Source organism: Macrosteles quadrilineatus, unplaced genomic scaffold, assembly GCF_028750875.1.
Source record: "Macrosteles quadrilineatus isolate MER2022 unplaced genomic scaffold, UCM_ALF_1.0 Scaffold_7__1_contigs__length_78375512, whole genome shotgun sequence".
Taxonomy (NCBI): Eukaryota; Metazoa; Arthropoda; class Insecta; order Hemiptera; family Cicadellidae; genus Macrosteles; species Macrosteles quadrilineatus.
This window is the reverse complement of record NW_026542600.1, coordinates 68,920,964-68,942,944: the sequence shown is the minus strand read 5'-3', so window position 1 is coordinate 68,942,944 and position 21,981 is coordinate 68,920,964. Positions and strand designations below refer to the sequence as shown.

Genomic DNA, 21,981 nt, shown 5'->3' with positions numbered 1-21,981 from the left:
TGCCAAGGATCAGATCCTGGAGAGTCCTGGAGGATTACACGGGCAGTGACCACCAGTACATAATTTTTGACGTCCTGGATGGTCATCAGAGACAAGTGTCAGCGTTTCGTCAAGTGCCCGTTCGATGGAACATTAAAAAACTGGACGTGGCAAAGTTCAATGGAGCCATCCTACGAAGAACGCCGGATATTCATCCCGCAACTGGCGTGCCTCACGCAGAGGCGTTAGTTGCATCCACGATGGAACTGATTGTCTCGGCCTGCGATGAATCTATGCCTCGCAGGAGATACCGGTGCAATAAGCGTCCTGTGTACTGGTGGACTGCCGAGATTGCGGAATTGCGACGAGCAGCATTGAGAGCCAGAAGACTTGCTACCAGGGCTAGAGAACCCCTAGACAGACGGCGTAAGTCGGATGCTTATAGGGCGGCTAGGAGGTATCTTCGTCGAGCCATCAATCGGAGTAAACGCAGTTGCTGGGATAAATTAAGGGACGATGTTGATTCCAACCCGTGGGGCCTGGGTTACAAACTTGTAACCAAGAAACTTGGAACCCGCTCTCCACCTTCCGTTATGGACAGGGTCACTATGGAGAGGATAGTCGAGTCCCTTTTCCCGGCTCACGCGTTGCGACCACTGCGGGATTTCGGAAGGGTGGACGACGTCCCACTTTTCAGCCCTGAAGAGCTGGTGGCGGCCGTCATATCCCTGAAGAACAACAAGGCTCCTGGTCCTGATGGGGTACCCGGTGAAGTCCTCAAGAAGGTTTTGACTACCAACCCCTTGATCCTTTTGAGCATGTACAACGCCTGCCTGGTCGAAGGGGTTTTCCCCTTGTGCTGGAAGACAGCTAGGCTTGTGCTTGTTGGGAAGGGCAAGGGAGACCCAGATCTGCCATCCTCTTACAGACCTCTGTGTATGTTGGATACGGCTGGCAAAGTCCTCGAGAAATTGATCCGTTCCCGGCTGAATTCAGCCGTTGTCGCTGCGGGGGACCTCTCCCCTCGTCAGTATGGATTCAGGACGGGGCGATCAACGATTGATGCGATTGATGAGGTGAAGCAAGCAGTGATGAGAGCTGAGGATTTTAACCACTACTCTCGCAGGGTTGTGCTGCTCGTAACGCTCGATGTGCGAAATGCATTTAATTCGGCGAGGTGGTGCGATATGCTGGACGCTCTGGAGAACACCTTCCACGTGCCGGCATACCTCATGCGCATCATAGAGGATTATCTCCGGTTTCGCCTCCTAACGTATGACACTGCAGAGGGCCCGCGGACGATGAGTGTCACTTCTGGTGCTGCCCAAGGTTCCATACTCGGCCCAGACCTCTGGAACGTCGCTTATGACAGCCTTCTGAGGTCTGAAATGCCTGAGGAAACGGTCTTGGTTGGGTACGCAGACGACGTTGCAGCTTTGATAGCTGCACGTAGCGTTGAGCTGGCTCAGCTAAAACTAAACCGAGTTATGCGTACCATAAACGCATGGATGGCAGACCACGGTCTCTCACTTGCTCTGAGCAAAACCGAGATCGTGATTTTGACAAAAAAACGGATTGACACCATCGTGCCGTTGAGGGTGGGAGCCGTCGAGGTTCAAACTGTTCGTTCTGCCAAGTATCTTGGGGTCATGGTAGACAGCAAGCTTAGCTGGCGGGATCAGATCTTCCGAACAGCGGACAAGGCCGCTAGGGTGGTTTCTTCTCTTAGCCGGTTGATGGCCAATGTCGGAGGGCCTCGGTCCAGTCGTAGAAGGCTGTTAATGTCTTCGGTCCAGTCCGTACTCTTGTACGGTGCGGAGGTGTGGGCAGACGCACTAAATAAGGAGGCATACAGGATGCGGCTCGCCCGAGTGCAGCGTCAGGCAGCACTGAGGGTAGCATCTGCCTACCGAACAGTGTCCGAGCCCGCCGTCCTGGTGATTGCTGGAGTCATCCCCGTCAAACTTTTGGCGCCGGAGAGAAAGGCAATTTACCGGCGCCGTGGGGAGGACGAGGCACGAACAGAGGAACGCACCCGCACCTACCAGCTGTGGCAGGAGGGCTGGGAACAGGAGACACGGGGACTCTGGACCAGGCGACTGATACAGCAAGTCCAACCTTGGGTTGATCGGCGGTACGGAGAGGTGGACTTTTACCTTACCCAATTTCTGACGGGACACGGCTTTTTCCGGTCGTACCTGTTCAGGATGGGCAAAGCCGTGTCTCCCGACTGCATATACTGCCCAGGCATTCTCGATGACGTGGAACATACATTTTTCCACTGCCAGCGCTGGGAAAGGCCCCGCCTGGAGGCTCAACAGTTAATAGGACTGCTGTCGGTGGACACGGTCATACCGATTATGACGGAGGGTGAGGACAATTGGACCTGTGTGTCACATTATATCCAGGGTATCCTCCGCGCCAAGAAGATCGACCTTGACCGGGATGCGGTGTAGGTCATAAAGAATCAAAATGCCAGAAACGGTGCGAGCCCTGAGGGCTTAGGTCACATGTTGGCCTGACTTGAAGTAATGTGACAAACAATTCCAGGTCTGTGTCCAACAGAGTAGAGGGGGTTTTTTAGTGAGTAGTCTGATAATTTCAGGAGTCTCACACTACAGGCTGGCTACCTGTGTGCGTAAAAGCATTTTCCCTCCTCTCCCTAAAAAAAAAAAAAAAAAAGTACTCAATCAAACCTTTGCATTCATTGCACGGCAGACTACCAATTATCAGACAGTGATGATATTTTAATTTCACAGCTTGTCAATTTTCATTGTACTCAGTTGTTGATATTGTAAGTTTTAATCAGTAAAATTTGTGTTTGTCAACAGGATTGAATATATTCTTTGTGACATGCACCTCAAATCATGCATTTCGCTTATTTCTTCAGTGCTGGCCACTAGTCCAATAGATTACAGAATAGAACTGGCCTTTGAAGAGGTAGGGGATGCGACGTTGCCACGTCGTTCTTGGCTGGTGAGCTGACTTTCACCTAGTGTAGTCGGCACCCCCCCCCCCCCCCCCCCGACTCTATCTTCCCACTTGTAGGGCACTTGTAGTTCAACACTACAAATTAATAATTTATTTGTTATTGGTGGTATCGCGGTTAGTATTGTCATATTTTTATATCGTATGGAACACAAAATTCATTCACATTATTATGGTTTGATTATTTGCTTCACAGTTGTGTTTAAAATGGCTCAATCAGCTACCAGATGCAGTTTTTTGAAAAATATATAAACATAAAATTAATAAATTTAAATTGAATCAATAATCACCGTAACAGTTATTAACAGTAAATTTATATGACCAAATAATTTGTTTAGCAGTTCTAAAAATCAAAAATATTGCTCAGCTTATTGTTTGATACATGAAACAAAATTAACATGGAAATGAAGAGGATACAATCTTCCGTATTAATTATTCATTTGAGATGGGGACGCCACCTATGAGCGTATTTTTACCTAAATATGAGTGAAGGATGAGTGTAGAATGGAGTGAGATGCCTTGCATATCTTTGTTACTGGCCTGTTTCGAATTATAAGCACACTTTAAGGCAATTTCTTGACAAAACAAGAGGATGCTCGAAACGCACAGGTCGGCTGTCGGGCAAAGACTGAGTGCGTGGCACAACTTGGCAACAGTGGATCTATTCAACAACAAAAACTTGTAATAATATAGTTTGTATATTTCTGTTCATAAAATGAAGGGAAACATGATAAAAATAGGCATGATTAAATGACTGAATAATCAATATGAAATTCAAATGGTTAATCAGTAGTGGACTTTTTAGTCTCTCTGAATATTCAGCTTCACTTATATTTATCAGACTGTAAAGGGCTCTTTAGAGCTTGAACTTGATTATTCCTGTGATTAAAAACTAGTATTAATGCAGTTATTGACTCTAAACTACCAGTTTTAAGAATTAATTATGTTAAGAACCAATTTTTTATTTTAAATTTCAAAATTGATATTCTTACAACCAAAATTGTTCTATGAAAAACATATAAAAGAATCTTTGAGGGGCACTCGAGTCGTATGAAATAGATAAAGTAATTTTAGTATTTTTTATTTCTTTGAAGTATGTTTAATTATTGTAAACTTGTTTAACTAGTTAAATTCTAACTATAAATTTATCAAAGGTAAAATGTTTACCCAGTTTCTGTTTAACAGAATACTTTCCCTAATAAAACATATAGGGAAAAACTAGGCATAAATAGAGTGTAAGATCAGACCTTACTTTTATCTGTAAAAAATATATATAAAAAAATATGTCTTTAATTTTTACTTTTTTGATCTTACTCTAAACTATGAACAACTCAATAACTAGTAAGTGCAACTCAATACTTACTTCGTGTACCCACACACTTTCATTACAGTAATAATCAGTGCTTGATTTGCGGCGGAACAGCGTTCCGGTACCTCTCTTTCGGAAAGATAAAAACATTGCCATTAGTAGGTACTAATTACATTAACCCTTCAACTGGCACAGCGACTATAATAGTCGCGGTAGTCAGTGTCTCTAGTGGCAGCGACTATAATAGTTGCATTTTGCAAGGTTATTTTAAATTGCATATAAACAGTTAAAAACGATCGCTAACTTACATAAATTGTATACCAATCGAAAGACGAGGTTCTAAACTTTCATTTTATCACATAAATAACCTTTATAACACTGATGGATCAATATAACTTAGTGATAAAGTGGAAGAAAATTTCACGCGAAGTCAGTTTCTCTATGTAAGCATCACAAAACTACCGAAAATGGATATTTTCAACAAATAATAGCAAGGGGTATTTTTACTCTACGGAACAGCGGGTGGTACCACTGCATCCGGCAGTTCATTTTCTATATTGAGATATATAAATTATATCGATATCTTTATAAATAACTCAAATAGAAAAATAATACCTCAGCCACCTTTTTACGTGTATTTGAACTGGCAGCGCGACTATTATAGTCGCGGTAGTAATTCACATATGTTTCAACGAAATTTATAACTTTTGTTATAATGACATATACCATCTGATAGCCCATGAAATTCTGTGCATAGTGGACTTTTGTTGCCGTATGTTGCACAACCTGTACCAACGTCATCACTTGTTGTTTACGTGCAATTTATCTTCTTCACCTGTTCACAAGGTTATGGGAATTTCACCGTTTTTTTAGTTTTTTGGCCATAACTCAGCCAAAAAAAGTTATAAATTGAATGTTTTTACTTTTTTATGTACAGAAATAAATTGCTAACATTTTGTATATCTTGGATTTCATATAAAAAAATTTCTGCATTTGCAGCACAGTTTTGCTTTCAAATTTTCAAATTTGAAAAAACAATTTTTTTTGTTTTTTTCTCTTTGTTTCAAAAATTATTCTTCCAACTACTTGCAGTTTTACCATTTTCAGATTTTTCATTATTTTACGAACAATTCAAGTATATGGTTCATATGGTTTACTTTATTAGTTCAATTTATATGAATTTTCAAAAATATGTCTGCAAAATCACTAAAATGGCCTTGCCACTACAGACTTTTCTATGTGCCAGTTGGAGGGTTAAATAGGTTGAAGTTCCGGCACCTCATGTTTTACAAACCAAGCACTGGTGATAATTGTGTTTAAAGTAGGCCAATACATTAAAAAACCATGTCAACAAAAAGTATAAAATTTACTTATACAAAGTATAACAACGATTGAAAAACAATCAAGTAGGTAAACATTATTTTTAAAACTAATATAAATTAAAATTAACATAAATAACAATCTACGTAACCAGTAATTTATTAATGAACAACTCGAGGGTAAAAATTACTAGGCCTATCGATAACAAAAACAAAGATTTTTTTACTAAAAACCTGGTAGGCATGTTTTTTTTACCATCTTACAATCAATTTTCACAGAATGTATCGAGTTGTCTGGGCAAGTTGTAGAAGCGAATGCCTGGGAACTGCCTCTCGGTAATTTCAATGCCCCATTCGATGCAGTGTTCAGGCACGTATTGCTGTGCAGACTCAATGATGACAATAATCCCATCCACGTCAGTAGGGCAAGCTACCAATACATCTCACATTAGTATAGTAAAACTCACTATAGATAGGCTAGCTAGAAAGTTGCCTATACTATCCTAAATGTTAACGGTAAAACATGTCACAGTACAAGATATATATTAAAAACATTTTCTATAGAATAATTCAATCAAACAGCTTTTGGGATTAATAACTTGATTGGCTTTTTTGGCTCATGTATTAACATTATCCTCACAAATAATTTGTGGTGAAAGTGAGATAATCAACTACAGGAAGCATGGAGGGCTTGCTTGGCAAGCAGTCAAAAGTGGCGGTGCTTCAGAGGGAGGACATGTCTCTAGTTCACCCCCTACGATGACTTGAAAAACAATGTTGGTACCTTTGCTGGGGAAGAGGACATCAAACCCTCCCCCACTGGCGCAAGCAAGCCTTCAAGTCTGATGAAGGAATGTCGGAGGAACCCCTTACACCTATGCTGCAGTTGGAGAGCTTGGGTATGGTGCTCCTGGGTCAGGAATTTCTCTTAACCAAAGCCGGCTCCAAAATATAGAGGAGACCAACGCAACACTGAACTCCTTCCAGACACAGAAATGTGTAAATCAAGGGGTCAAGAATGGCTAGGCCAAACTCAAGGATGACCTTTGTTTCGTCTTCGATTGCTTGCTGGTGGGTAAGGCGGTCATGGAGAAATTTGCAGAGTAAGTGATGTCCATGCCCAACAATTTGGCACCGTATTTTGAGAAACGCTGGAGGCCTTCCACATCAGAAAGTCTTCCAAAAAGACCATATTTAATCTCAATCTACCATATTTCGAGACACTGAGGTAAACTGTCAACTCCAACTCCGTTCTTGAGAGATTGAGGTTATGTCTTGCTTAATCTTAGTGATTGCAAAAGTACCTTAACTTATATAAACTTAAGTATTAAAAATAAAATTTACTATGGATGTTTGTTTTAGGGTGTAGCTAATTATAAGTTTTGGCATATCCTAAATACATTATTTTTAGGATAGAGTTGGTAGACCTGGTCTGCTTGTCATGTTGGTGGTGAGGATCGCTCTTCAGTTAAAGCACTTTTACTCTTAAATTATGTCTACTATGTAGTGTATGCTCAGTGTTTTAACATCGCATCCAACTGGACTTCATTTCTGTTAACTTGGAATTTCCCGTAAGTCTACATGTGGATTGTTTGTGTCTTGCTTCACTAACTTGGGCTACAGACTGTCAGGACGAGGCAACTTGTTCGTGACCTGTGCGCATCTTTTCCGCGCAGACGTCGCAGGATTGCCAACCGCCACCACTGGTCGGGAAAACTAACCCACTCTGCCCAACTTCCGCCTGCCGTCCCGCTACCCCTGACCACCGAGCGCCTTCAAGGACTGCGGCTCTACACGCCGGCCAGTACCGCCACACGGATTGCGTAGCTCTGTTTGAAGGCTCACTCATAATATCCAGAGCCGAAGGATCGTTCGCTGAAGTAGTCAACCTTCTCTATCGCTGCAGATTGATGCTCACCAATAGTGAAGAATGTTTTTTACTTTCATTTATGACATTCATCCAACTTTCTTTTTAATATACTGTACTGTTTTTTTATTGTAAAATACATGTTATAATCCAACTAACCTTTGTGTATGATAATTTAAGTTATTTATAGTCTGAAATCTACCTTGGTAAGGTTGAGCTTGGAATTGTAACTTAATTAAGACGATTAGAAGATGAATATTTTTGAAAGCAGTTGTTTTTCTAGTTGTAATCTTGACTCAGTAACTGAAAGTTCTCTAATCTCTATAGCTTCTCAGTTAAACTCGCTCACAATAAACAATCCAGATCTTGAATTAAGTGTATTGATTAACAATGTTGGGCAGTTAGTTAAAACTATAGATGGCCTTTCAGAAAAAAACATTGATCTAATCTCTCAAAATGAGGATCTAACTTGTGAAATATCCAATTTAAATGGTTGCTTGGAGAACCTTAATAATGTAAGACGAGCTGAGATGAACGAGTCTTTACACATCCAGGACACCGTTGTTGAGGAAAATGAGGCTATGAGTAGGGACATTGGTGTTTATAAGAGTAAGATTGTAAAATTGCAAACTTCGCTTGAAAGAGTCAGTCAAGAAAATGAATTGTTAAAAAATACTATAAATAGCAACAATGTACCTATACCTAGTTTAAGTGTTGCTAACGTAAATAATGCATCGAATCCTATTTTAATTGATAAAGATAAGTCTTTAAGGCAATTATCTCTTAAGCTTGCTGATGCTATTGGAGAAAAACAAACGATGGCTTGTGAACTAAAAAGTTTACAAACTCGACTTAAGACAATAACAGCAGACAAATGGCTGGATGACTCAATTATTCAGTCATACTTTTCATCCTTTGGTGAATGCAATGCAGCTGTCTCCGCTAGAGCACTTTTTGTGGGTCCAGCTACTAGCGAACTACTAAAACATGAATCCTCTGACACTGTAAATCAACAGTTAAAGGATCTAAAGTTTTCATCCTTTGCGTATGCATTCTTTTGTATCAATAACAACGAGAACATAGACTGGAGTATAGATGATGCTACATCTACTACTTCTGGTAGGGGCTCACACTGGAGTCTTTTGTTTGTAAACATTGTTGATAAAGTAGCTTACCATTTAGACTCCTTGGACGATTTCAATCTTAAACATGCCTTGCTTCTGTCAGATAAATTAGGCATTAATAAAAACAACTTTCACTCAGTGCGCTGCCAGAGGCAAAACAACCATTTTGAGTGTGGTTTGAATGTAATATTGAATGCTAAAGTAATCCTTTTTGGATTCTGCTTAAAAAATCACCCCAGTTTTGTAAACTGGTACAACCAGTTATTTTTCATTCACATAGCAAGTGACAAAGATTCTCTGCCTGATATCAATGTAGCATTATCTCCCATTGTAGAAGCTGTCAGTCAGAATATTGTTTCTAAAAAATCCAAACCCCTATGTCTAAGTTTTAAGAAGGTAAATGGGAGGGAGTGGATGGTTGTCAAAAAGAAAAATGGTAAAATGCATAAGACCCTTCCAAAGTTACAACGCATAGACGTTCCTACCAAGAATACATTTTCAGTTCTTGACTCCTTGCCCTCCTCTGATGACCCCTCAAACCCTGAGAGCACCACTTTGCCCTTAAAGCACAAACCTGATCCAAAATCCTGTAGGGAAAAGAAAAAAACTGTTCCTAATGGTAACTGTAAAAATAATCCTGTGAAACCCCTGTGCACCAATCCTAGTAAAGAAAACAAAAAAACAAATCCTAGTATTAATTACAATAAGACGTGTGTGAAGATTATCAGTGACAGCCATGGTAGGTTCATTTCTGGTATGCTAGGAATGAAAATAAAGGAAAAAGAAAATGTAAATGTGTTTGGCTTGGTAAAACCTAATGCTAAGTACGATGAAATTCTAAAAAGTGCGATATCCGAAGCAACTACTATGAGTAAAGATGACACTGTTATTCTAATAGGAGGCACAAATAACTTTATAAACGGACGCTGTACTGATTTCACAGTTGGGCTGGGTGATTCCCTGGGTTCGTTGTCGGGGCCGAGGGTGGTCCTGGTTGGAGTCCCGTTTAGGTACGATCATCCATCCCTAAATCCAGAAATTTCTAGAGTCAATCTCCTTCTAAAAAAACTTGCTAGTCAACACAAAAATACATCCTTTGTTTGTCTTGAATCGTTTCAGCGCAATCATTATACCAGACATGGACTTCATTTTAACCAAGAAGGAAAGTTACGATTGTGTAACGTTCTACATGCCGCTATAAATAGATCATCCCCCACTTCATCCGTAATGCCCATCAACGTAGTTTCAATAACCCCTGTAGCAAGTGTAATTCTGAACACTTTAGATAAGCCGAGCGTTGTTCATAAAGGATCCTCTAAAGAAAAGTCCCAACACAATCGCACATTCATCAACAGTAATTTTTTAGGAATAGCCCAGAAACCCCCAGAGGTCCCTTGGGCACACTATCTCAAGCGGGTGTTAAATGCAAGCCGGTGTCCCTAAAGCTAGCTCACCAGAATATAAGAGGCCTCTTCAGCAAGTTAAATGAAACAGAAATCTTTCTGGAAGAAGTAAGCCCCGATTTCATCTGTTTTACAGAACACTCTCTCAAAGAAAGTCATCTTCAAAACCTCTGTTTGGAAGGCTATAAGTGTCAATCTGCATTTTGCAGATCCACAAAGAAGGGGGGTGGAGTTGGTATCTGGAGCCGGCCCAATATAAAATGTCAAGCATTAGAGTGTGAGCCGATTGAGGGAATCTGTGAGCTGGCTGCGGTTTCTGTGGATCTAGCCGACAAAGAAAAAATGTTGATTATTGCATGCTACAGGCCTCCAAATAATTATTATAATGAGTTTTTTGACACGATTTTAGAATGTCTAAACAAATACGTCCATAAACATGCAAAAGTAGTTATCATGGGAGATCTTAACATTGATCTCTCTAAAGAAAAATTTGAAAGTCAAAGACTTGCCTCATTAATGAAATGTTTTAACTTAGATAACGTGATCAAATCATATACAAGAGAAGCCTTGGGCTCTAGGTCCTTAATAGACCCTATCTTCACTAACGACGTGGAGGCAAAAGGCTCAGTCATGGTTACCACTTTGTCAGACCACCACGCACAAGTGATCTCCATAAAAACTTCTCCCCCTGAAAACATTAATGAAATCAGATACAGGGTTAGTAGGAGGTTTGATGAGGCAAACTTAAACGTTTTCAGATTCCACCTTTCTAATGAAACTTGGCTAGATGTATTCAGTTCAGACGACATGAATCTAAAATACAATTTATTCATTGACAAAGTAAAATACTATTTCGACATATCTTTCCCAAAATTGACAAAGAAGATCATAAATAAAAAAATTAGGAAAACTACCCTTAGCCCTCAAGCTTTGAATATTAGGAGTGAGCTATGCAGTCTTTATCACAGAACAAAGGATCTAGAGTCAACTCATTTCATGCGTGAGTATTACAGAAGGCTAAAATGTCGCTATCGTTCTGTTATAAAAGAAGAAAAATCGAATGAGATATTGCGCAAAATCCAGTCAGCTGATAATAAATCAAAAGTGATTTGGCAAATTATTAACAGCAGAAGGCCAATAAAGAATAATAAATTTGATGATATGTGTATTAGAGACATTGATGGAGAACTGACCCACGACCCCTTAAACATTGCCAACAAATTCAATGACTACTTTGTGAAGCACAATGATAAATCAGTAAAAACATGTAGAAAACCCGTAGCTGAACAGCCAAAGGAATCTTTTTTCTTCCACCCTACATCTGAGAAAGAAATAAAAGAAGTAATAGCAACGCTGAAAAACAAAAACTCAGCTGGAGTCGATGAAATATCAGTTAGAATGTTAAAGAATATCACTGACTTACTGGCAGAACCCATCAGCCACCTGATAAATTTTTCCTTTTCTTCTGGTTGTTTTCCCGACTCCCTAAAGCTTGCAATAGTCAGACCAGTATTTAAAAAAGGTGACTCTAAAGATCTCAACAACTATCGGCCTATATCCATTTTGACAGCTATTTCTAAAGTTTTTGAAAAAGTAGTATTATTGCGCCTAACAAAATTTCTAGAAAAACATGAAATAATTAGTGAATCCCAACATGGCTTTGTAAAAAATAAATCTACCACCAGTGCGATGTTTGCTCTCATTGATGACATCGTGAGTGCACTTGATGAGGGGAACTGTTCTGCTGGCCTGTTCTTTGATCTGAGCAAGGCTTTCGACTCAGTAAATCATGACCTCCTACTTGAGAAAATGAAAAATATTGGAATCAGAGGCTTGGCTCTAGAGTGGTTCTGCTCTTATTTGAAGGGAAGGAGGCAATGCGTAAGGGTGTCGTCCGTTGATGAACATGGATTACTACGACAATATAACTCACCCGAACGTCCTACATTGAGTGGTGTGCCCCAGGGTTCTATTCTTGGCCCTACTCTGTTTCTGTTGTTTGTGAACGATCTCCACACTGGAATCCAATCGGCCAGGGCTTTCCTTTATGCCGACGACACGTCTCTCGCATTGTCCGGCCCCACTGTGGAATCCATAGAACAATTAACATTTGCAGAGGCCAACAGTTTAGCTCAGTGGTTTGACGACAATCTGCTCTCTGTCAATTCCCTTAAAACGCATCTTCTTAATTTCCACATCTCTGATCGTTCTTCCTCATCGTTTAGCTTTCATCTAGATGAGTATCCTGTCCACCCAATTAGTTGCACTAGATTTCTCGGATTGTTTTTAGACGACAAGTTAAAATTTTACCATCATATTGACCACGTAATAAAAAAAGTTAGTTCAGGAATATTTGCCATCCGCACCCTTGCAAATTCGACGAAATCTGAAGTCCTACTTTCCGCCTATTATGGCCTTATTTTCCCACATCTTACCTATGCCTTGCCCATATGGGGGTATGAGAATAAGTGGACCTTATTTCTATTCCGATTGCAGAAGCGGGCAATTAGGGCTATATTTTCTTTAAAAAGACGACAAACCTGCAAACCATTTTTTCAAACTGCAAACATCTTAACGTTTCCATCACTTTACATCTACAAAACCTTGTCATTCCTAAAACAAAACATCGACAAGTTCAACAATTCCCATAACCATGCTTACAATTTAAGAACATCTTATAATCTTCCAGTCCCTGTCCACTGTACAACCTTTTTTCAAAAAAATCTCCGTTACAATGCAGTAAATATCTTTAACCACCTTCCAACGCATCTAAAGGCAGAGTCAGACCATCTGAAATTCAAAAGAAAGTTAAAATCTTTTCTATTAAATAAATGCTACTACAGCGTCCGTGACTTCCTGACTGACGGCTAGAATCTTATTTATCTTAATTTTCCTTTAGACAGATCGATTTTTAAAAAGTATGTTTAAGTTAATTTTATTATTTTAAGTTCAATTCCAATGCATATTATATTATTTTGACCTAACCTATACATGTAATTGTGTCTACTTGGTTCAATAAACGAGTTATTGAGTTATTATTGAGTTATTATTATTTGCTTTCTTTGTCTCTATTTCGGAACACATCAACAGATTTTAGTTTCCTTCATTGGTTTGTTTTATGTTATTTTTAATTGTGTTTTTATTTAGGCTAAAGCGGCTACTTGCCATTGCACTGAAAGCATATCGTAACTTAAATTAATTTGATCCCTTTATTAGGTGAATGGTATTGAAACAAACTATGATATTGTTTCTCTCGACCACAATCTTTAATACCTTAAATCATAGGTCTAATATCAATAATTATCTTATAATAAGTTCAATTAGTATGCCTAGTCTATTTCAAACATACCAACAAGGATAAAACCCTTGATTAAATAGTCTAGTATTGACACAGTAAATAAAATAAAATGCAATTATTCTACAGAAAACAATCGCATAAAGTATTGGGTACTAATACATTGACAACAAATACATAACCTCTAAATCGCAATTAATAAATTAAAGCAATAACAATATGGCGTTGACTCAAAAAGAGCAATTTTTTACCGAAAGAGGAAGAAGAAAGTGCAGTCAACCATCCACTCAACAGCTCAGTAGGTGGTGAGTAGTTTTGGTTGGATAAGTCGACCGTCAATCGTTTCAAAAATACGAAACGATTAGAAATCGAATGACTCGACACTCAACTCAACAGTCAACCATTTCAAAAATAGGGCCCCTGCTTGGAACTAAAATCAAATTTTTTTCATGTAAGAGCTTGCCTTATCAGAAGCAGCATTTAAAGTTGTTTGAACCATTATTAACATAAAAATAATAAATAACTACTGTTAGATAGATTAGGTGTGGCTATTGATGGGAAAATGCATACGGAAGAAAGTTTTCATGATGTTGAAAACCATATAGTCTTGTTTTACTATGAAAACGACTGCTCTTATACTACTTTGACTTATCATTCCCAAAAAGAACAATGAAATTAAGAACTACAAGAAAATCTTGGATAAATGACAGTTTAAGGGAAGAGAAAAAACAGATTATTCAAATAAATAAACACGCTCGTTTCAATAATGACTTAAATTTGGCAAAATTAGGTAGATTAAGGAATAAAATCTATAGAAAAAAACTGATTGTAGTAAAAAAACAGTTTTATGATAGCAAGATTAAGAAATCCAAAAATGTAATTAAAACTACTTGGGATATTATAAACTCAGAAACCAGGAAAAGTTCAGTTAATTGCACAAATAATATATTTTTAGTAAATGGAAACAAAAGAGTTACAGATCCTCTTGAAATTAGTAATTTATTCAATTCTTATTTTATCAATGTTGTGAAGGACAGGCCTATTAATGTGTCCCCTTCTTGTAGCCAACAGACTTCCAGAGATATCCGTGAACAACTATTTCCAACCGGCTCAACCTGTGTCAATATTCAAAATCAATTCTTTTTTCGTGACACTAATAAAGATGAAATTGAAAAAATTAAAAATTATTTTGAAAACAAACTATCCTCCAGCCATGACGGGATTCCAATGTCAGTCATAAAATTTGTAAGAAAGCAGCTAAGTAAAATTCTCTCTCATTTAATCAACTCCTCTTTTGTTAGTGGCATTTTTCCAGACAATTTAAAAATTGCTAAAGTAATACCAATTCCTAAATCTAATGAGGCTACAGATATTGGTAATTACCGACCAATATCTTTGCTATCACCAATATCTAAAATTTACGAGAAAATTGTTTCTAATCAATTAACTGTGTTCTTAGAAGAAAATTCAATCCTAGAAGACATCCAACACGGATTTAGGAAAGAAAAGTCCACTATTACAGCCATTGTTAGCTTTGTCGAATCAGTCATTGAGTCAATTGACAAGGGTGAGCACGTGTTGGGAGTGTTCATGGATTTATCGAAGGCGTTTGATAGTGTTCATCATGAACTATTACTTTTTAAATTAGAAAAAATTGGAATCAGGTATAACTCTCTTAATTGGTTTAAAGTTTGAAAAAAACATCACATTTTTTATCAACTGGAGAAAAAATAACTGTCTGCCAATTTTCAGCTTCTAGGTAATTTTTAAACAATTCTTTATTTTCTTTACTAAATTGTCTCCTATTGTCAATTATATAATCAGTACAGTGTATTACATTGTTTAGTTTGTGAATTTAAAATTTGGAGAATTTGACCGTCATGATCTGACAGTAATGTAGTTACACCGCTTGCCTTAATTTAATCTTTTTAAAGTTTGTAAGAAAGTTATCTATTGCTGAAGTTGATCCATTAAAAACTCAGGTTGGAAAATTTACAGCACAACTCATATCAAAACTCCTTAAAATGTTTTTCAACCTGCAAAGTGTGTTTTTGCTCGATTGTTGTCAGTTTCCAGTACATCGATATTAATATCACCTGCAACTATTAAATGTGTATTTTTCAAATTTTTGGAAACAAAAGAGTTGATAATACTCTCAAGCCTATCCAAAAACACATTGACATTGCTCTTTGGGGATCTGTATACACCTAACAAGACAAATTTAACCTTATCTTATCAATTACAAAAATTGTAGCACAACACTCAAACTGCTTCTCTTCCAGAATACATTCCTGATTGGGAATAGCCACCCGTGACCAAATTAAGTGCTCTTTACTTAAAATTACAACTCCTCCCCAATTAGAACTTGTACGGCAAAAATAAGAGTTGAGCTTGTAATGTTCAATGTTCAAACGATCAATTTCCTGCAATTTTATTTTGTGTTCTGTTAAAACTATTATATCGGGGTTTATTTCATCAAGAACAATTTGAAAGGACTCTAATTTTGAGGCTAAGCCTTGGATATTTTGATGGAAAATTGTTGTATCTTTGAATTTTAAAGTTTTAGCTATGTGACCTGAGTTATCTTTGGAGAGCAGTTTAAAGAGGGCACGGGTAGACTAATCCCATCATTACTACTGTGGGACTCACTAGAATGACCATTAGCACTTTCACTGGACACTACAGAAGCTGATGTTGGTGAAGCTGATGTAGAACTGCTCCCTCCCTCAATGGTGACTACAGTTGACTTGGTTGGAGTTGCCTGGGGGCTGGACAATTTCTCAGTTGTCGACACTGTTGAAGATTTTATATAGTGTATTGCTTTGTTTAATGCTATATAATCAAATATCTTTTTAATGTGTCTTTTAATATCAGCTGCTTGATTATATTATTATGTTGTTGTCCTAATATGTTCACAGTTTGAAGTGTTAATGTTTTAATATCTTTTCTTTTTATTACATCAATTATTAATAAAGTATTTTATGTATTTATTCCCTCATTTCATCAGGTTACGGGCCCAGAAGACGTGTTTGATATAATTCATTTTGAATATGTATAAAACTACATTAAAATGAAGAATTCTGGACTGATTGTGTTTGGTAAGATTTCTAGGCTTATGAAACATATTTTGTTACCCAATTTCTTAAACTGAATTTTGTTGTTGTTTGACCTAAAATGGAAACTACACAAGAAAACACTAATACAACTCATACTTTTACACCTACCTCAAGTAATATAGGATTGTCTAGTATGACAAATATTATAATTGGAGGAAATAGTAATGTTGAACGTCTAGAGGGTGTTTTAAATTATAACAATTGGAAGTTTTCTATGAAAATGGCCTTAATGGACTTTGGGATTGTGTATCTGATGATACTGAAATTAAAGATAAAAACAGGGATCAAAAGGCTCTTGCAAAAATTTGTTTAAATGTTTTGCCTACTTGTTATCCTTATGTTAGGAATGCTAACACTGCTAAAGAAGCTTGGGATAATCTCCAGAATGCTTTTGAAAACAAAAGTTTGGTTAGAAGACTTAGTCTTTTAAGACGTTTACTTAGAACTAAATTGGAAGATTTTAGCACAATGGCAGACTATGTAAATGGAACTTTGTCCTTAGTTCAACAGTTAGCAGACATAAATCACATTGTTGATGATGAAGAAGTTGCAATGTTACTTCTGGGTGGTTTACCTTCAGAATATGAACCGCTTATTATGGGTATTGAAGTTACTCAAGCAACTGTCTCAAGTGAGTTTGTTAAAACTCGTCTCTTACAAGAGGATTTTAGGAGGTCTGAAAATACTTCAACTGGAAGTGAATCAGCTTTGGCAACTAAACATTCTTATGTCAAGAAAATTGAGAAGTTGAAAGATTCAAAAGGTAAGTTTAGACCGCAGAAGAAAATTATTTGTCATCTTTGTAATCAACCTGGACATATTAAGCCTAACTGTCCTAATCTTGGCAATAATTCTCAGCACAGATCTAAGGCAAATTATGTTGGGAAACACAAAGAAAATGACAATCTGTTGCTTACAACTGTTTTCCATACTGAAAATATAAAATCTTATGAATCCAAAGTTGATCATAATGATTGGGTAATTGATTCAGGTTGTACAACTCATATGAGTAATCAAATGGGGAAAAATGGTAAGTTTGAAAAGAAGGAAGTTTTGGTGGCCAATAATGCAAAACTTACAAGTAATTGTGTTGGTGATATTGAACTTTATATAGAAAATTCTAATAAAGTTACTGTTAAGGATGTTTTATACATACCAGAACTTGCTACTAATTTGTTGTCTGTAAATAAAATTACAGAAAAAGGTAAAATAGTAGTTTTTGACAAAGATTCGTGCAGAATTTATTCAGAAAATGACTGTCGAATAGAGGGAAATAGTGACATTTCTGCTGTGAATGACGGTGGTGTATATAAACTAAACTTAATTGAGCCAACAGAGTTGAATGGTCACTATGAATTCAAAGAAGATAATTCATCAGCTGCTCTTACAGTTGCAACCAAAGGTACGTTGCACCGTAGATTAGGCCATCTAAGTCATAAGGAATGGATTTACTAAGAAATGGTTTAGTTAATGGAGTAAATTATTCAAAATCAGAAAAGAAGAATACTAGTACCACATGTATTGAAGGTAAGATAGCAAGAAAATCTTTTCCTAAAGGTCAAAGTATCAGAGCTACTTCATTACTTGAGCTAATTCATTCAGACTTATGTGGACCTATGTCAGTTAAAAGTTGGGGTGGATCTCTTTATCTTTTAACATTCACCGATGATTTCTCAAGAAAAACTTTTGGCTATTTACTTAAACACAAAAATGAAGTTTTAAGCAAGTTCAAAGACTTCAAAATGGAAGTAGAAAATCAAACTGGCTTTAAAATTAAGCGCTTGAGAACTGATAGTGGCAAGGGTGAGTATGTTAACAAACAATTTGCAGATTTTCTACGTTTAAATGGCATTATTCATGAGACCACTATACCTCACACTCCAGAGCAAAATGGTGTAAGTGAACGTGTTAACCAGGGGTGCCCAGAGGGGGGGGTCCTGTGGCGTGTTTGTGTTAATCACTTTGTGACGGACTTGGGACTTAAAGACTCAGATTAAATAAAAAAAAGGATGTTTGATTAAGGGGGAATGTTGAAGATTTTATATAGTATTGCTTTGTTTAATGCTATATAATCAAATATCTTTTTAATGTGTCTTTTAATATCAGCTGCTTGATTATATTATTATGTTGTTGTCCTAATATGTTCACAGTTTGAAGTGTTAATGTTTTAATATCTTTCCTTTTTATTACATCAATTATTAATAAAGTATTTTATGTATTTTATTCCCTCATTTCATCAGACACCGGGGATGCAGCAGGTTGGGCTCTAACCACTGTGGTTGAGTCAGGTGGCTGTGTTTTTGAAGCAGGTAGATTATGACAAGTTGGTATTGTCAGGGACTCATCACCAATATATTCTAGTGCCGCTATGCTCACTAGTTGTGTCTTCATGTGCAATAAATTTGTCATTTTGTGGAGAAATTCTGTATGAGACAAGCCGTTTCTCAATTCTCTGTGGGAGTCTTGATGATAGGACACAATAGTAACATCTGCCTCGGTTTCACGTTGAAAGTCGACAATGTTTGAAGTAAATTTTTCCAGTTTAATTTTATCTCGCACACATCCGACTGGTGAGCATATTAGATGGTGAAACCCTCTTCTTTTGAAGTCGTTTTTCAGTTGGTGAAAGGCCGTGTCATAGTCCCAGTTGTTAGGTTTGCCATAATAACGGTTCTTTGTTATAAGGCTATTGAGGTCCCTTGGGTGTTTTGTAGGGCTAAGTGGTGACTAAGGCATTGGGATGGACTTGGTTTGCCAAAATAGTCTTTGAAAACAACTGCCACACCAGCAGACATATGGCGGGAATCACAGAAGTCAGCCGAGATGCTATGTGCAAAAGCTACGGTCCGATCACTCCTATACTCTTCTATTATCTTTGACATGTGCCTGTCCGTTACATAGATTCTAGGTTTTTCAAGATGATTTTCTTTATCAATATCAGCCTGACAGTTCATTATTTTTTTAATTTTGTTAGTGATAAGGCGAACCAGTACGTTTTTTCCTGTATTGTTTAAATGGAGGCCATGATTCGTAAAGTGGTATCTCCTGAGGTTATCAAGGTCCACCACATGTACCGATTCCAGTCGAGCTCCTAATTCTCTGATATAGTGGTTAGCCAAAACTATATCATTATGCATCGGATGTGTGTTTGATAGGTCATGTCTGTGGGGTATAGAGGTTATTATAACTGGTTTAGTTAGACTTAATTTTTTTAATCTTTCTTCTAAGGAGGAAAATATTCCGGATAGATCATGCCGTAGTGTGTCATTTGTTCCTCCAATGATGGTAATGATTTCTTCTTTACAATGCAATGCAGTTTCAGCGACTTGTATAAGCCCTGCATTTGGCATTACTGATCCTACCACCCGAAATTTTTCAGGGTTATTTGTTCAATCTTAGGACCAATATTTCTTCCTTGGCTATCTGAATACACAGATATTTTTATTTTACTATTGTCTTGATTTTGATGATTTGGCAATTGAGGTTTTAATTCAGGTGAGTTATTCTGCGCTGTTATGTTGTGAATCATCTTCTTTTTTTAATTGTTATTGAAATTCTTTGTTAGTTGAGCTTTGGGTAGTTTAATCTTCTTTGAATCCGTATTACCATTATGTGAACTTGATGTATTTTCTTTATTTTTTGTACCTAACCCATCAAACAAAAGATCGAGTAATATGTTCTTGTTTAGATGCATAAATGAATTATTATGGGTAATTAATGCCAGTTTTGCTCTTTCACATAAAATTTGTGATTCAGAAAATACTTTAGGTAGGGTCTGTTCAAGTACTATAAGTGATAATGAAGTTGGCGCATTCTGGAGTCTGTTGGCTATGAGCTCCGCAGACAGTAGCATGTGGATTCCACAATCTGCTAAGTTTGATTGCTGCGGCGATGTGACGTTTGTGACCGTTGCGCATAGACTTTCATTATCTTATCAGCTATTGTCATTGCATGTGGAAGGTTAGCATTTTTTAGTGAGTCAAAGTAATAGAAAACCTTCTGGAGCACATCCCACAGCAGAAGGCTCCAATGTGTTCCTGATCCTCCTATTGGTTGAATGTTGGATGAGTCATTTACTGCTATAAACACAAATCGCTTCTTATCAAGGTTTTGTGGCTTGAGGATGTCTTCATAATCATTAAGGGTTTTAATGGCCAAAGCTATGACAGGATTAACAAAAAATGTTTCCTTGTGAAATAAATCATTCAAAATGTCAAAGATAATTCTAATTGTGTCATCCGTAAGCCATTTAGACTCTAGTAGTGACAGAGTTATATTTCCTTTATCTTCGATTTCATTTATTGTATTATTATATTTATTTTGAGGTACAGTAGAGTCCCGTAAACTCGGCGTAATGTGGACTGGAAGGGTGCCGAGTTTGTGAAATGCCGGGTTATCAGGAACAAGGGTAAAAAATAAGAACAATACAATTTTTAAGCTTTTTAACCACCTCTTTTATTTATATTTATATTAAAAGTCAGTATTAAGTCATCAGGTATAGTACAACAAATCCTTGGTATGAGTTGCGAATGATTTGACTTGAGCTGGCTTCAGTCCATGTTTAACTAGGACTTAACAAATCACTAATTTTCTGAGCCAGGTGATGGCCGAGTTATCCAGACTGCCGGGTTATCGAGTGCCGAGTTTGCGGGACTCTACTGTACTTCTTTTGGAGTCGATGTGATTGTATTTAGGTTGGGTTCTGTGGGACTATTTATGGTACATGATGTGTCGGAGCTTTCAAAGGTCGAATGTAACATACTTGTATCACTTTGGTGTGTGTCGTTAGTAGATCTGGACTTTGTATTATTTTTCCTAAGTTTCATGCTAGAATTAAAACTTTGTTCAGCTTCCTTCAAAGCATTATTAAATTTGAAGTTTTTTTGCTTAAGAACACCATACTTTGATTTGTTTTCTTGAAACAAACAGATATCAATTTCCTTGATAAAGCCTACTTCGTTACTGCCAAAGAAAATAACTTTATATTCCTTGACCTTGTCGTTGGATGCATCAATCCCCTCAATCACAGCAGGCCAATAAGGATGACCTTTTACTTTAGCAAAAACCCTATCACCCTTTTTAAATGTATACTTATTGTCCATAACAGTTAAAATTGAATTTGTTTATGTTTACTAATGTCCACTATTTTTAGGCTTAAAATGAAAGTACTTGACAGACATGTAAAGACAAAATATTTCACTTCTAAAAATGTTTTAACTTCAAATTTGCATAAAAATATTAGTTCTGGCAAAATCACTAAGTAAATAAACCAAACAGATAGGTCAGCAAATGCTATGCACAGTTATCTCACTGATAACAGCCCTTTGACCTACACCTAGGTTGAGGCCAAGGTGTGCTGGGCCAATTAGTTGCTGGATAGCCTTTGCAGAGTAGGTACTGGTTTGAGTAGTTTATATTAGTGTTTCAGTGATTTCAAGGCTAATACCTTAAACTGCTGTTAAAATCTACTTCCACCGTTTCAACAAATTATATGGTGTGTATTCTATTGATATAGGCTAGTAATGAATTACATATTCACACAAAGTTTTTGAAACAAATTTTCAACAAAAGTTTTTCAGTA

General features: G+C 37.3%; 1 protein-coding gene across 1 annotated transcript in view; it reads right to left on the bottom strand.

Moving 5' to 3' along the window:
* Nucleotides 1–5,734: 5,734 nt before the first annotated feature.
* Nucleotides 5,735–21,981, bottom strand: part of LOC128998041 (pyruvate kinase-like) — a 62,944-nt gene continuing 46,697 nt past the window's right edge. The window contains exon 11 of the transcript XR_008491180.1: nucleotides 5,735–6,025. The gene's annotated coding sequence lies outside the window, so the exon portion shown is untranslated. The remainder of the gene's footprint in view (nucleotides 6,026–21,981) is intronic.